The following is a 17,562-nucleotide window of genomic DNA, read 5'->3' on the forward strand; positions in this document are numbered from 1 at the left end:
AGTGGGAGTGGATGGATAGATGTCGGCAGCCGTGGTGCCTCTCGCGAATAATCGCACACGAAATTCGCAACGGACGATAGCCCGCGTCGTCACGATAATGTTGTGTGCTTCTTAGCGATGTAGTTTTTCGTGGTGAAGAAAACAAGCGTAGAAGAAAAGAAACAGAAAAACGTTGAAGAAGTAAGAAAAAAAACGACGACAAGAAGAAGGCAAAAGCGACACATCTCGCCACACGTGTTTCCGCGGTAAATGGAAAAACACCGAAATCGGTCTGCGCATGCCCGGCCACTGATGACGTCACGAAAATTGTGCTTTTGATCAAACTCACTCTCTCGCCGTTCCTTTTTTTTTTCACACCCGTGGACGTAATAATGTGGAAAGTGAAATAACTGTACGGAAAAGCTCTGTAGGAGCCGCGGAGAAGCCGGTGAAAATCGTAAGTAAATTTCACTATCCTTTTTATCATTAACAGAAGTCATCCGTTGACTTACAGTCTGTTAACATGGCCTTCACATAAATGTGCGCACACATGCGCGCAAACACGGATACACATGCGCGCAAACACGGATACACATGTAGGTATGTATGTATACACATGCACACTTGCATACACACACATACACGTCGTAAGCGTTCACGATTTTCAGGAAAAAAAGCTCGTTGCTTTAGCGATGTTTTAATCGTCGCGTGTTTTTAAGCACTTACGAGTAAATTCATGAACTTATGTGATGAAGTTGAATAAATTGGACGAGTATGAAGGGCCTTTTTCCTTACACGAGATATATTGATCTTGTTCCAAAGGAACTATTGAAAATGACAGGTCCTATTTTCATTTGGATATTATTATTTTCTCTGTTAATTTCGTTTTATTCTTTTGTATTCTTTGTTAGGTAGTTCTTCAACGTATCATATGGTTCTTTTTTTTTATTAATTTCATCTCACGATGCACACTGATTTTCGGAAGTTTACCTCGTGTCTGTGTGTATCGGTGAAAAAAATAATGATTTTTGAAGAAAATCATCGTTTTTGGTTTAACGAAAAATAATTTTTCAAGGTGTCCGTAGCTTCATGTTAGAATGTTTAATAACAAGTTCGTTCAATGTATATGAATATGGAAAACAGTCTTCCATGATCAATAAATATTCAAAGACTTTTTTTATAACAAATATACAATATTAACATAATTATATTTTTCTGTAAAGTGTGAATATCTTATTAAACTGATTATTTAATATTTATTACAACTTTAATAAATGACAAAGATAATTTGTAAAATATTGGGATATATTAAAAAAGACTATTTCCTATTATCACACTACATGAAAAATATTAGGAATATATAAATATTAGTACGCGTCTTTTACCTCTTTCATAATATAATAATTAATGAACAAAATTTAATTTTTGATTGAGTGTTAAATAGAATTAATATTTTGATAGTAAAGAATTAAACATTTCTTTTACTAGGTCATAACAATTAAGTTTTTATGTTCAAATAACGTAAGTTAGATAGACTTTTTTGTATTTGTGTAGAGGATTCTAATAACGTAAAGAGTTTGTATTCTTTATTTACATGTTTTGCATTACAAATGATTTTCCATAAACGATTAATATCTAGCACGTAGTTTTATAACTTTATGAAAACATTCTTGTAACACATCTTGAAATGAAGAAATGTTTTAGTCACTATGTAACAATTTCTAGACATATTTCACACACACGTAGAAAATAAAAATTTCATAAAATGATACTAATGAAAAAAAAGGCAGCAGTTTTATACATAGAATTTGTTTTGATTATTCTTCATATATAGTGATATTTTTTGACAGTTTATATAAATAAAATGAACTTCTCATCGTGCATTCAACATTTTCTCATATAATAAAAATCATACGATGCATGATAAGAGCAAATAAAGATTATAGAGATAAATACATAGAATAAATTTAGTAATTTATTTGTTTCAAATATAGATTATTTTCAAAAAATATTTTTTATTGGAAGTTTTGTAAATAGCTGTGAGATGCTGCCACCTACAGACTTGAATCTTAATTGCATTTAGCTTCATCGGTAAAGTAGAGATCGGGTTTTTTATGCTAATTTTTTTAATAAAATACGCAAAAGAAAAAGAAGAATAGATAAAAAATATATTTATAGTTTCGTTAATAATATGTAACATTCTTTCTAAATACTTTTTGTTGTACATACTTTCTTTTATAATGAAGATGATACATCATTAAGTCATCTTACAATTACAGAGTTGTTGCGAATGATGTTTTTCTATAAATCTTCTTATCTTTTTAAAGTAACATTCATTTGAAACGTTCTTTCATAAAAGATACCAAGAAGAAACAGAATTCAATATTCTACTCAGGAATACAAGAGAAGAAAAAAGTATATTTCGCACTGCCACTCCCTAGGGTGCTAACAGTGGTACCTCATTTGTCATAAAAAAGACCCTAGTTAACTTTATAATTTTACGTCACTCTTCTGCATCGTGAATGATCTGCTTTAAATCCTTTTTCTCGGAAGTTTTACGCGTCTATTAATTCCTTTATAGTCGATCCTTTGTATAACATAAAATTTTAAACATAAATAATACTTTAGTGAAATAATATTATCAGAATATTTTTATTATCTTGACGTCTAATACATTTTTATGGAATTTATTTTTCTACAATATGTTGCAGAACTTAATACTAGATCTGCCAGTCTGTAATATGTATCTAAGTGTGTTAGAAATAACTAATTGGTATTAAAGCAATATGATGAAAGTGAATAAAGTATATGTAATTATACTTGTGTCTGTAAATAATAAAATTAAGCATTAATATTACCAAAGATACTTGTGTAAATACTGTTAATAATTGCAAAAACAGAAAATGTAATAACAGTCGTTTTAACTGGTTTAATAGTTCTAGTGTATAATATATCTAGGGAAAAATGGAAGTAATTATTGTTGTTTTTTGATTCATAGTCTGAAGTTAGTTTAGTTTTTGAGTTCTCACAGGATTATTAAGAGAAGAACATACCTGGCGAAATATATAGCTATTCACGAAAATAGTATTAGAATACTTATCACAGAAAATTGTTATATTTATAAATATATCTGTTATACGAATAATTTTTAAATAAGATACCACCTCCATGATTATATTGATCTAATTTGAAACCAATCTGAAAATGTGCACAGAAGTTACAAGATATTTATCATCTTAAATATATTAGTAAGCGTTAAATATGATCCCATTGAATAATATTGTGACTTGTTAATATAATGATTAATAAACTATTTAAATACTTTTATGATTTCTGCGAAATATATGCTTGTACTAAATATCTTGTAATTTCTAGATACATTTTCAAATTTGTTACAAACTTCACCGATACAACCGTGATACTTGGATCTCATAGCGGTGCTAATGTAATTTTAAAGCGTTTTATATAATACACGTAAAGATGCCTACAAGTATTCGAATAATTTGGTGTAGGGGGAACGCGATCCTTCTCTCAGCGAAAGGAAGTTAACATGGGAACCAATGCGTTGGTCCGTTACGCGCATTTCGACGGTTATATCAATTGTATCGTGTATTATCGTGTATTATCGTGTATTATCGTGTATTATCGTGTATTGTATTGTATTATCGTGGAATCTCGCATAACTTGAACCCGTCTAATAATGCGCGACCGCTTGGTTACAAAGAATTACACGACCTCGTGGTACAAAGCGCGTTACAATGTGGGTCCTCGAGTCTATGCAGATGGATGGAACTCGTATGACCTAAACGTTTGTCCATTATTTTGAAACATACCTGAATAGAATTATCTTACCTACCTTACCTACCTTACCTTTTTGTAATTCGTTTTATTAAATCAGGTGAAATTTAATATCTCTTCGTTGGACTAACAAAAATATCGGATCGAATAATTTGAAAGCCGTAATTAGTCGAACGGATTTGTCGAATTAGGAGCTATTAGACGAATGATTGAAAATTCGATTTATCGAAAAATTCATTCGATTCTGCGGACCAGTTGAATGATTCAAGCTTGTGATAATTTAACATAACTCTGCTGGGTTCCTTGAATTTTTATATTTCATATATTCATTAACAATTAATCTCATACGTTATTCAAACTTCTTCTTCGTCGCGAATGACGTGAAAATCTCGATCTAAGATATCGAACTTCTTCTTTATTTCGATCTCAAAATCTTTTTGCGAAAAGTTTCTTCTATACTCCATCCTTCTCTAGAAAAATTAGGTATTTTCGATTATTCGAACAATTTGTATCTTACAGGCGATTGAAATTCTTTTTCAAAATTCTATTTCGACGAAAGCTTCGTCTATGATAGAATACATACCATTTAATCATACCGGTGAGAGACTGCACGGTCGATAGAAAGGAAAGTAGATAGAACTTTTTTTGGGTCAGTTCGGCTATATAAATTTTCCATTTCGTATCGTGTCATGATTACTCTTATTCGAACGGCATTGGTTTCCGGTAATTTCGTTGCACCCGAAAAAAGACCCAAGTTCATAAAAATTCCACGAAGAAATTGTGCACGTCGCCCTCGTCATCGATCCCACCCACTCGCTAAAGAGAAAGAACAGTTTCATCGATAACCTTCCCGAGAACAACCCTAAACACTGACGTCATTCATTTTCGAAACATTATGCAAGCTTTGTAAATTGCATATTATCTTCCGCGAAGAAGCGTGAAACGTGAACTTTCGATTCCTTAAGATGAACCGATGTTTTTTTTCCCTTTTTTTTTTTTTTTTTGCTTTTCCGAATCAAGCTGAATCCAAGCGTGTTCGTTCGAAGTCGTTTCAGCGTGTTCCGCCTCTTCGTTGATCTTATTAAGGATAACGAAGGAGGGAAGTATGGAGAAAGGAAGAGAAAATGAGGGAAAGTGGAGAGAAAAGGTGTAAAAATGGGGAAGGAATGAAAGAGAGACGGGGGGAAAAATGAAAGGGTTAAGGGAAGGAAGCAAAAGTGGAAAGAGCAGGGGAGAAAAGAAGGAAGAAAAAATAGAGACGAAGAGGATTGAAGGGGAATTATTAAGTACTTGTATCTGGTTTTATGCGATGGCATGGTTCCGGTAGAAATTACTTAGCGTCTGTTTAATATAGGATTTTTATAGCGTTACGAAAATCTATTCGATTTGTCGTAAATCATTCAAGACTTTAAACCATAAATAGCGCGTATCTTATCCGAGCTTTCTACAAATTTGATTTAATTAGCAACTAAGGAGGATGTTAATTTTATTGAAATCCTACTGTTTCATCATTGAAACAATATTATCCTGGAATTAACCTGTTAACCTGGAAAATATAAGTTAACTCTTCGTTCGAATTCCTTTATTGATTTATTATATCGGTCTCATATTTGTTACAAATAAATTATATCATATATCTGCACCGGTGAAGATTAATACTCGTTTAAGTGAAATTGAAATTTTAATAATACCAATGCGTACAAAAAGGTCTCGCAAAGTCTTTTCACGATAGATTAAAATTTTATTTGAATTTTTCACAGAATTCATATTCAAAGCGCTAGAATTTTATATCCGTATAGAATTCTATTAAATTTATTACGTATGACACAGTGTTACAGTACCTATAGTATATAATGCTTGAGAAATTGTATTTCTATTGTAAATTATAAATTATACAAATTATATCGTAATTTCTGTTGATTGATTTCTTTCTGACTTTCTGACTAAACGACCATCTGATTAACAAGTTGAAGATTTTCTGTTCAACGTAACACGGTCGTCTGGACAGTGATGTTTCGCGAGCGAAATTAAAAACAACCTTGCACCGATGCTTTCCAACAGAAATTTATTTTATATAACGTAATACGAATATTTACAGCAATAAACTTTATACCAACAAGCCTTTCAAAAAGTATAGACTCTACTTTGTTTCGAAAAGAAACTATTATTTGTTAAGATCGATCGACGTTGCTACGTGCTACAAGGTTTAAATTATTACAAACTTTGTACCATCCATATGTATGGATTAAAAGAATATTCTATAAAATCTAGAAAGAACGATTGCAGCTTCGTTTCGTATCGCCTCTCGACCACGCAATTGTCTAGAAAATTCATAAAATGAATAGTACTCTTTCGACGATACTGTTTATAGTCACTTTATAGCAAAAGAAATTCTACGGAAATATTGAACTCGAAAAGTGGAATTTTGGCCACAAAAAAGCGAATCTTTGGAACACTGTGGCGCCAATGTATCTCCTTCTCCTTTTTACACATCGTGAATTTCGTCTCGGTGAAATTGGCACAGTTGGAAGATTTACCTTGGTTGCGAATAGCCGAGAGACCAGGTGAGCCGATTGCAGATCGCCGGGACCACCATCGGTGGCTGCTTTGCAATCGATGGTGAATTTAGAAATAACGTTTAAAGCGATTTGTCGGGATCTTTTAATGGGACCGGGCGCCGACTAATTTGATTCGGCCACTCTGCAATTCTGACGCTCGCTTTAATAATTCACCGGGCATACGTCGTATTCTTGGAACCGGAATAGATGGGTTATCCATGATAAAATATAATTCGAACGGTACGTGTGTCGCACGCGTATCAATTTTCTGTTCTGACGAAGCATGATTTTTCGAGTGATCTATTCGCTAATAGGATATTCGAACTTGAACTTTGTTGGGGGATATATAGAGGCTACGAAAAATTGTATACCATTGTAATTATTATGGCATTTATATACTAATCGATTAGGTTTATTGTATTAATTTTCGCATCATTTGGTAGTACTTTTATGCGTGTGCAAAGAATTGATACGTATTGCAAAATTGAAACGTAGCATGTGTTAAGGAGACGCATCGTTGGAAAATTGGAAAATTTCATAAAATATATTGACAAAGTTTGACTGGAAATATTTAGAACGCTCTATGTATTCTTATGTATTTTTCGATTTACGGATGAGATAATGAGAAGATCGATTGATTTGGTTCAAATCAATCGATCGTAACGGGGTATTATGGTACTTTCGAGTTTTATCTATAAATACGAGTTTAGGATATTCTGATTTTGATTCAAGATATTTAATTTGTTACGTACTATTTTCATATTTCAACTATTTATATTTTTATTATTCAATGGGGTTGTAGATTTTTGTTACGTTAAGGAGAAGGTAAGAGAAATTTTTTTTATCTACAAACTTCATTTTCTTATTTTCTTCGTATAGGTAAATTATTGTTCATATCTATTTCTGGAAATTCTTTACTTTCAAATTCCTTAGTTGTCTGAAGGTAATCAGTATTCATCATATATCAGAAATTACTTTCTAGAGAATTAAATTATGTACATACGTAATATTGCATATATTGGATAAATCCAGTTAGTATTGGACATTTTTAGCGTTGGGGTTCTTTTTTTTTTACCGGAAACAAGAAATTTTCTTTCTCCTAATACGTATCTGTACTTGAAGAAAAATTAACGTTTAGTACAAACGCAATATAAAACTTCTTCAGTGATGCTAAAATTTGCCTCTCGCTATTATTTTCATTCTAAAGAAAATCAATATTCAATTGAATACATTAAAAAAAAGTTTCTTAACACTAGAATAACCAGCCTGTAGTATATTTGTATTTAAGCATATTATATATAAATAGGCATATTATATATAAATTATTTATTATATATAAATTTATTTTCTAAGCTTTCTTATACTTTTATACTCGAATATTCCTTGAAAAGAAAGAGCAGCTTTTCTTTTTTGTTCCACTAGCTTTTGCTTCCGGGTATATGATTTATAATATTACGAAATAAGGATACAGCATACACGTGCCTATAAAAATATTCAAAAAGGAAAAAGATGAAAACGGCAGATATTGTGTTCGAAGAAGATTCCCATTACGTAACTTTTCCAGTTCTTCGATATTCCTTGAAAAAAAAAAAAGGAGGAAGAATCTTCTCTCTCACTTCGTATCTTTCGCTAGAATATAATTTATAATATTACAGTTAATTTATGATATATAAAATAAACATATGAATATCGAATATAGAAAGTACATAGGAAGAAGAATTTTGTACTGAAAAAAAAAAATTTCTACTCTACAGTCTTTCTTATATTCCAATATTCCTTGAAAAGAAAGAGAGAAGGAGTTTCCCTTTCTTGTTACACTGCCTATCTTCCGTTTCCCGCGGTAGCCATGTTCCCGCGCATCACGGCTGAAGAAGAACCGGATGTCAGTTCCCCAGAAACTCTCTTCTCCCCCTTTCTGTCTCTGCCCGTCTCTCTCGCTCTTCCTCTTTCTCTCCGTAATATCGGAAAAAGCGTCCCAGCTCGTTTTCCTTTTAACCGTCATTTTTTCCCCCTGGTTAAAGCTGGGGCTGTCTTTGAGCCTTGCGTTCTCGCGTCAGGTCACGATTGACGTAAATCTGAACGCAACTCCGATGATTCCTTCCGCCTACTCTCACGTGCGATGTACACGTGTCATTGTGGTCAAAAGTCGATCGTCCTGCAGGTATACACACATACAGATACACGTGCGTGTATCACGTACAAAATGCTAGCTGTTAGGAGGAAGAAAATTTCGACGACAGTAGACGGCTACAATGTTGACGCAAATGTTGTCGTTGTTATGGTTGTTTCTCATGCAACATACGGGAAATCCATCGTCTAACTCGTTCTATTTTACGGTTCCATCTCTCTCTGTCTTCCTTTGTTCCATTTCCTAAGCCCTTTTATCACGTGCCAATGACACGTGCCTCTGAATAGTCGTTTTTCCATCACATTTCAATGGGTTATGCTACTCGATTTGTCGTCCGATTATGCGCAGGTTTCTTAACTTTAATTATTTACTTTCTTATCTTATCTTATTCATAATTTCTGATGGATTCGTCTGATACAATAGTTTCGGGATCTTTTAGTGGCGATAGTTTGAGGGGTTTGTAGGATTAGGTTAGGTCTTGTTAGGTTTGTTATTCGGTCGTATTATACGAAGATTTTTCGGAGTATTTCATTCATAAACTGAAAACCATTCGTAGTTTCTGTCGGTAGCTTTGGGGATTTTTGAATGGCGATACTTGTCAGGTTTTGCTGTTTAAAGTTATTATTTGATATTATTATGCGTATGTTTTTCAACTAGTTTTCCGTGAATTTAAGTGGAGGTAATTCGAATTACGTAAAATATTTCGTAGAAAGAAGCTGATAACGAATAAAGCGAAAGAACGCTAGTTCGGCAATCGTCTGATATACATAGTCGTCGAAATAATATACATAGAATTATTTTAACTTGGATTGAAACGTTGTGTAGCAATATTTAATCACGTTACAATAATAGACGCGATAACGCTTATATATTTTAATTTCGATATCCTGTCGAAGACTGTTAAATTTTCATCCAGCGCGTGTCACTGACGATCATCTCCACTTAACCTGAAAATGCACGATTCATTTCATTTTATTTCCGATATCGTGCAATAACGATATCCTGTCAGTTTCTCACCAGATTAGCATTCACCATAATATCGCCAGATTACAATCTGTCGTTTCTTGGAAGATGCTGAATAATCGTGTGGTATCTAGGATCGTGATTGGTGGCTGTGTGTACAGTTACAAAAAGCAAGTGTTTACGCGGGAACTGGTCCGCTCTCCCTTCCACTTTGCTGAGACGCGCGCCGCCTCCCCCCACCCCACGCTCCTCTAACCTATACTCGTTCCCCTCCCCCATACCTGAACGCGGACCCGATCACCACGTGTTAGCAGCACGTGCTGCTCCGTCCATTTTCCGCGGTTTGTAACGTACACGAATATCCGATCGATTTTGTCATTATTCTCCGTCGATAAATAAAACAGCTTTGTTATGACTCGGCCGTTAATGAAGCGTCGACGGGCGTGCCAGTGAAATTTCTGTAATTGGCGTACTACCTTTCATGATACGTATGTACCACATATATATATATATATATATATATAGGATTGTGTACGTCGTTATGGTGATTCTCTGGCTGAAAGGAGCGGAGAGAGGGAGATTTTGCTGAAGTATATGTACACTTATGTACGTAAATAAGAGAGAGGTTAAGTTTGGTTTGGAGTAAATTGCGGATTTTTGAAGATGCTAGAATGCCTACAATGCGCATATTATCCAAAGTGTAGTATTCATTGTAATATTTAGTTGATAACACAATTCTTTATCTAAGTACCATTTCCGTTTCATATATACACGAACATATGAATTTGTATAAATATTCGCTGTTTAGATCGGAGAAATAGTTTCAGAGCAGCGTTTATGTATGTAGAGTTGGCGTTGAGAGTGTTTCGATTAGAGTTATATTTGGAAAATTGGGGAGATATCGTTGTTAGTATCGTTGGGTTTGATATTTGTCATATTAAATGTTAAGTGACGTTTTAAGAAATGTTCTTTGCCCATATTGGATTCTATGAATTATATCGCTATATATTATGCATTATATTTTGTATAGCAAGTCGTGGATACTTTATGGTATACGAAATTTCTTTTTCTAATATTCAGTAAGCATCATATCTTGCCGACACATCCATAAATCACGAATTCCACCCTGTGATTTTCTATTGTTTATAAATTCCAATCTTCTTCTTCTTCCGAACTTCTACAACACCAAACCTACTAACATTTATACCATTCCTACCTATCAACATTTATCCCTTGCCGTATAGCAGAAAAATCTAGCCTAACTCTCTAACACCTATAATACAAATTTCCTAAGTGATAGACAACGTCAATCGTATCGATATTTCTACTACCTTGCTTTATCGCCCAGAAATAGACTCTTAAACTAACATGACTGTAATATCTAATTCAGATCAATTAAGCTTAAATAAGCTTTAAATTATGTACATTCTTTATATTTTTACGTGCACAAGACATTTCTTATTTAATTTATCAATAGCATTTTCTTTTCGATTTATATTTTACATTTTTATACTTTTATATTTTTAAATTATCCTGTTAAAATACTTTTGTTCTGTAGATTCACGAAAGATCGAGTACTCGTTTTCCATTTTCTATGTATTTGAAATCTGATTATTTCAACACAAATTCAAGCCGTCTAAACTCAAATAGTTTGTATGAACATAATCGTACAACTTGAATTTAAGTAAATTGGTTAATCTAAACGATGCTTAAGCTTCTATACGTCTTAATCACCGGGCGGCGAAGGCTGGGTCAGTTCTGACTCATGCAGATATTTCACGTTATTAAGTTACATTTACGCCGTTCAAGCCACATTGATCAATTCCATAAATTGAACGATAGAGAAGGGGGATGATATTACAAACATTATTTTTGCAATTTGTATACTATCGTTTCTGACCAATACGTATATAACCGTATGCGCTAAGAATATTCAATAATAACAATTTTAACGCAACTTTCAACGATTGTACGAATTTGCTGTATGTATACAGTGAGAAGCAAAAACGAGCATAGTATACATCGAAGGGATGTTTACTCGAACAGCTCTTACACATATGTCGTACAAATTAAAAATTGATCGGAAAGATATATAGCATGTACCGATACAAATTAATAATAAAAAACATAGATAAGAGAATAATTTACGAGCATCTTCGTATGTCGATAATTTACGAACCTCACTTTCGCAAAGTGTATACTCGCTTTTGCCTCTCGCTGTATATACAATATTTTTATTGCGTTTCTAATTATAATTAACGTTAAAACAACAATGGATTCTCAATATCCACGAAGGAGCACCGGCAAGGTGCCCCACAAAACGAATCCGCTATAATCGTCGGTACGCTGTAGTGTATCCGATCTAGGGTACCAGAGGGGGTGTGTCGCCTCTGGGGGTGGTTCGGGGCGAGGGTACGTACGCGTCACGGCGCGGTATCGGAGGGGTCGATTATAAATTTTGCACGCGTGGTACGGTAACGTGCACGCTCCAGAGATTTCTATCGAGGATCCGATCCGATTCACTCGATACACCGTGCAGATAGGACAGCTTGATAGGGTTCGAAAAGAAAGATGACAAGGGGAGGGTGTGGAGCAAAGGGGAGAGAGCAGAACGTAGGCAGATAGAGGAGGGTTGGGAAAGAGAACTTACAGTCCCTGGCGCAGGTACCATGCGCACCTACGTACACCTACGTTCCCCTAAGATTGCTACCTACGTAGTAGATAGATAGGTAGCTGCTTCTGCGTACCTGGCAAGGTGTATCATATACATATGTGTATATTTGTGTATGTATAGCTGTGTAGATGTAGGTATGTGTATGAACTGTACAGGTAAAAGAAACGTCGTCATGGAAACGACCATGGCCACTCTCAATCAATACGCGATGGGATGTCGGTTCGGCCGGTGACGTCGGCTGAAAGCCCACGTGGTCCTATCGGCCACGTGCAACGCCTCCGTCCTTCTTTCTTTCCATCCCTGATTACCTATATTTTTTTATCTTCTTTTTCTTTTTACTTGTTTACCAGGCAATACCGACAAAGTCCCTGTGATTAAATAATTGTTATCGTCCTCGTATAACGCGACTTGGCAAGGAACGACTGTGCAAGTGAGATGCTCCTTAAGGAACTAACATCTAGAGAGATATTTACGAATAGAGAACGTACAAATTCCCAAGCTAAAGAAAGTTCGCATTTACGCGTTTTCGGTGGCATTTTGATTTTTGTATCTTTATGTCTGTAAATTTCTTTTTTAATGATTGCGTCGAAATTGATTTTCGTCACGATATCGTTAGATATAAAGACAGATAATCGACAGATATAAAGTCTGTAAGATTATTTCGCTACAATATCTATTAAGCCTACAAGACTTTTTTCGCCAATGATAATTTCGTTGAGATGAAATAGAAATGTCCACAATAGAGATTCTTTAACAATTGTCAGTGTAGTGTACATGTTTGGAATGTTTGTTCGTTAGCGAGCTATTATATTTCGAATGTTTCTTTTGTGCGCGAACTATTATACGTGGAATGTGATTTTCGTGGGCAGACTGTATTATACTTGAAATGTTGCTTTCGTGGGTGTATAGACTTAACATAGCTGTGTATAAAGGGTTTGAGCGTTTTGAATGACTAGGAACCAGTAGCTTGTAACACTGGTGCTAATGTTATCTAAGGTATTCGGGCGTCATTAGGTTGTTTGGAATGTGGTTTCGAAGAGACGTGTTCATTAAATGTTATCCTCATTTTTCTTGCAGTATGTTAGCTACTTGTGTTCAACCAAAAATCTTCTATTTAGCGAAACTTGAGTTTTAAGTCAGTTCTAGCCATACTTAAAATTGTACCTTAAATTTCTTCTAAAGACTATGTTTTATCTGTAAATTCAGATTGAACCAAACGAGTATACGAAATTTGGTAACTATATTGCAACATATTCCACAATACAGCTCTCACTCTTTCTTCCCTTTTCCCAAAACAGTTTTCTGATCTTTCTTCTTTCTTTCCAAGAACTAGTTTCAACTCTAACAATAATTCCGAAGCCTCGTTCAAAAATTTTCCTGAAGAGTTGCCACAACGAAATCCAAATTTTCTATTTCCCTTAAACCCAACGTTATGTCTAAAGACACTAACGTATAAAATTGACAAAATATCTTCTTCCGTTCGTTAAAAAATTTATCTATCTCCAACAAACTGTACCAGATCTTTACCCTTAGAAAAATTTCTCTAGGAAACTTCCACAGCGAAAACTAAATCCCCCGTTTCCCCTAAAATCCATCACCCATATACATAATCTCACCTTAATCCTCGTGAAACCTCTCCCATCCCCAGACCCTGTTCCACCTCTCCAAACGCTCTCACAATCGGACCAACAGCCTAACCACGAATCCACCGATCCGAGCGCAAAGCGGAGGCAGAAAAACGAGCAGAAGAGGCTCGAAGCAAATTACAGTGGAAAGGCTCAACTGCCTCTATCCGTGCGGTGTGGTACGCGACGAAAGGAGAGGATTGTAGCGTCGAGGAAGGCGGTAGGAAGGCAAGTAGAAGAGGTAGATGAAGTTTCGTGGAGGCTGGTGTGGCGCGCGTGGTTTGTCTGTTCTCAAGGTGTCCGAAGTGGAGAGTGTAGCGAAGGAGGAAGAGAGACGGAATGAGGAGAGCCGTGGACTTTGGTGGGGGCGAAAGCGACGCGGGGAGGGCCGTTGCGACGCCGGGCGTCCAGTGATCGCGCCTTAAAAGGTTCGACGCCGCACGCGCCCAACATCTGCCAGCTCGTTTCTCCTCTCTTCTCTTCCTCTGCTAGTTCGAGTAATACACGCGCGCCGCTGTCCCCCTCTCTACACACGTTTCGCATGTATGTGTTGCGTGCCGGTTACTGTGTGCGTTTGACGCGTGCACACGCGTAGAAAGGGAGAGGAAGAGAGAATCCATGGTAAGTTCGAGGAAAGAACCAGGGGAGAGTTCCACGGGGACATCTTGCTTCAGGAGCGTCTTCCTCCTTCTTGTTCTTCTGGTTCCTCTCTTGCTTCTTCTTCTTCTTCTTCTTCTCCTTCTCCTCCACCTCCTCCTTCTTCTGTCTCTTCTTCTATCTCTTTTCCTACTTATACTTCTTCTTCCTCTTCTTCTTCATTTTCTTGGTTATTGGACGTGGAAAAATTGAAAGGAAATGAGCTGACTAGAGAAGAAGACAGTAATTGTTAAAGTTTGTAAAAGCTCGCTGAAATCTTGGAAACGCGCCTTTACGAATCTACAAAATTTCTATGACAAATTACAAATGTGTTGTTTTATTAACTACTCTGATAATTCGTACGTACGTTCATAGTTTGCTAGGCTGTAAACTTGTAGAATTTCTATGAAGAACTGCAGATTGGCCATTTCAAGTACTCTGGTAGTTTTAATGTTAAAAAGCAAATTTATATTAGCATAAACTTCCATAACTTACTAGATAATAAATATGCTCTTAATATTTTCAATGCAATATATCCTATTGCATTATCTTTTCACATTAAACCAAGACCCAAAATATTAACAACTGCACAATGGCTTTCTTTCATTTACTATATCTTTATATGTAATGTTGGTAATATTAATCAATCGAATATTCATCAATCGAACAGAGAAATCTAGATATAAGAATGTAAGTCCTTCAAACTCCAAAGGGCAAAAGAGTTATCAATAAATAGGTAATACTGCCTTTCTCCATAGATCAATAATATAGTGTGGCTGATCAATTATTGAATATATTTGACTAATAGATTCCATGGATAAATAATCGTATTATTAAATATGGGAAGGATATCAGGACAGAAGAGGAGCCTTGTTTTATATACATAAGTAGGATCTTCGTTCTTTCTCCAAATTTTATTATCGTGGCATGGATAAAAGGTATTTTGTGTAGATGATCATTTTGAGTTCTCGAATAGAATATTTCAAAGAAGTGTAGGTGGTGCGACAGCTTTTCGTCTATTCCATTCACTGTTCATATTGATACGAATATTTGTAGAAGAGTCACGATATGTCGTTTAAGTGGTATGATAAATATTCGAACGTAGGTAGTGGTTTTAGAAAAGAAATACCATTTTTATCAGACTTCTTTTCATTTTCTTTGCACCCTTCGATGAAAGAAAAATTAATATTATTCTAAATGAAAAAGTAAAACAAATCTTTAAATTTTATAAAATAATATAAACTGACATTAAACGGTATATAATTAATTTAACCATCGATTAAGTTCCAACGATTTCCATGAATCATTTCTACAAAAAGTGATATAATATCGTTAAAAAAAGGATATGCACTTTTTACATAAAAAAACCATTGACATCAAACATTAGAAAAAACTTCCTCCTTCTATTCATCAACCTTTAGATTCTTTCCAATTTATACTACTTATTATGAGTTAATTATCTAATTTCCATAATACTATTTATTACATCACATTATACGTGAAAAGTAGTTCTCATAATTATCTCGAATCTTTCGCAGCTAAATTATCCTTTATTCTCTGCAAATTAATTAGTTCTCACCTGCCTGGCAAAATGAAATCCGTATCGAATCGCGAAAAGCTTAAACATTTCTTACTTCTTTGCTTGACTCGACGCTGTATTTTGTTCCATTTCTTTTCACTTTTAGCATATTAAACCTATTCTTTGCTTTTAAAATTAGTAAGCGAATAAAAATTACATATATGTATATATATATATTTATTTATATATATAAAATAATGAAGCTGTACATGCAAACATAATTATTATATTATAATCATTCATCTACAAGTACATCTCATACATTTACAAATTCATAGTTTTTAAGATATAATGAAATAAATGAAACTTAAACAGAAATTAATTCAATCCAAATTAAATACCATAATATAAATAATTATTTCCAGATGAAAATGTTGTAGCTAATGTTCTTTTTATATATTATTTTAGATATTTTTGTACATTTGAATTTTCCATAAATGCGTAAACATCCTCAGTCTAGTAATTATACAGAAATTTCTGGTATAATATAGCAAAATTTAATAAAAGTAAACACAATACTCTGTTGTTATTCCATTCAGTAAGTAAAACTATCTGCCTGCCTACGTCCTATGTTTTTCATTGTTCGCATGAAAATACGAATTGCATAAACACGTGCAATCCAGTTACTATAAAAACTTCAAAAAATAGAAAAATACGAGATATCAATTAATTATAAAATGTGCGTCGATATGTAACAAAGTTTTATAAAAGTATAAAATTGCAGCCAAAGCCTTTGAAGCTATTTTATAGAATATGAAATATAAGTCGATTAAAATAAAAATACCGAATAGCAGTAAAGTGAAACACAAAGGGTTCAGACAGAAGCTTCTTAAGAAAATTCTTTCGTACGAAACCATTTCCCTGAACGAGGCCTTTAAAAGAAGAAAAATATGAATAAGAGTAAAATGAAGAAGAAGAAGAAGAAGAAGAAAAAGAAGAAGAATACTGAGAGAGTCTACGTTTGGAATAAACGTAGTTCATGCGAGATTCTCCTCGCTCTCTTTATATGTGTTTATGTATGTACGTGTATGTTGGTTTTCCTCTCCCTTCCCGCGTACACGCGGCTCGAGTGTGCGTTCACTCAACTCACGAGCCTCCCTCTTCTTGTTTTCCTCTTTTCCCGACCCTCTTCCTTCACGCCACCTCGTTTTCCCTCTCTTTTCGCCGGCCCTCGGCGTTCATTCTGCTTCGCTTCGAGTAGAATCGGCCCGCGTATCGTCTCGCGCGTCGAGTATCGCGTTTCAAGCTCCAGTTTGCGCGCGCCTCAAACAGGGACACACAGAGTTGCAGAAGAATCTCTGCGGATGGCTCTGTACTTTCACGATAGCTTTATAGTTCCTTCGATCTGCCACATTTTTTGCTCGAATCATATCGACTAGCTTAGCTGGCTGGGATTGAGAATGAAATGAGATTGGATCAGTTATAGAAGCTTTTGGAAGATTCCCTCCCGTTTTAGTCATTTCTTTCTGTTCTTCTTCTTCCGTGATCGTAGCTTCGGTCCTTGGACTTGGACTTACGTTTGGTCAAAAGATCGTTAGGTTTTTCGGAGAATATGGAATGGAGAATCTGAGTTTTCTAATTTATATTAGAGTTAGGTTTATAATTTTTAGAAGAATTGAGGG

General features: G+C 34.8%; 1 protein-coding gene across 4 annotated transcripts in view; it reads left to right on the forward strand.

The window, feature by feature from the left end:
• LOC117232766 (myocyte-specific enhancer factor 2) overlaps positions 1 to 17,562 on the forward strand; it is a 70,867-nt gene continuing 53,305 nt past the window's right edge. For all 4 annotated transcript variants that reach the window (XM_033492379.1, XM_033492387.1, XM_033492386.1 and 1 more), the window contains exon 1: positions 1 to 436. The gene's annotated coding sequence lies outside the window, so the exon portion shown is untranslated. The remainder of the gene's footprint in view (positions 437 to 17,562) is intronic.

This window comes from Bombus vosnesenskii, unplaced genomic scaffold, assembly GCF_011952255.1.
Source record: "Bombus vosnesenskii isolate JDL3184/JDL3185 unplaced genomic scaffold, Bvos_JDL3184-5_v1.1 scf7180000013293, whole genome shotgun sequence".
NCBI classification, from domain to species: domain Eukaryota; kingdom Metazoa; phylum Arthropoda; class Insecta; order Hymenoptera; family Apidae; genus Bombus; species Bombus vosnesenskii.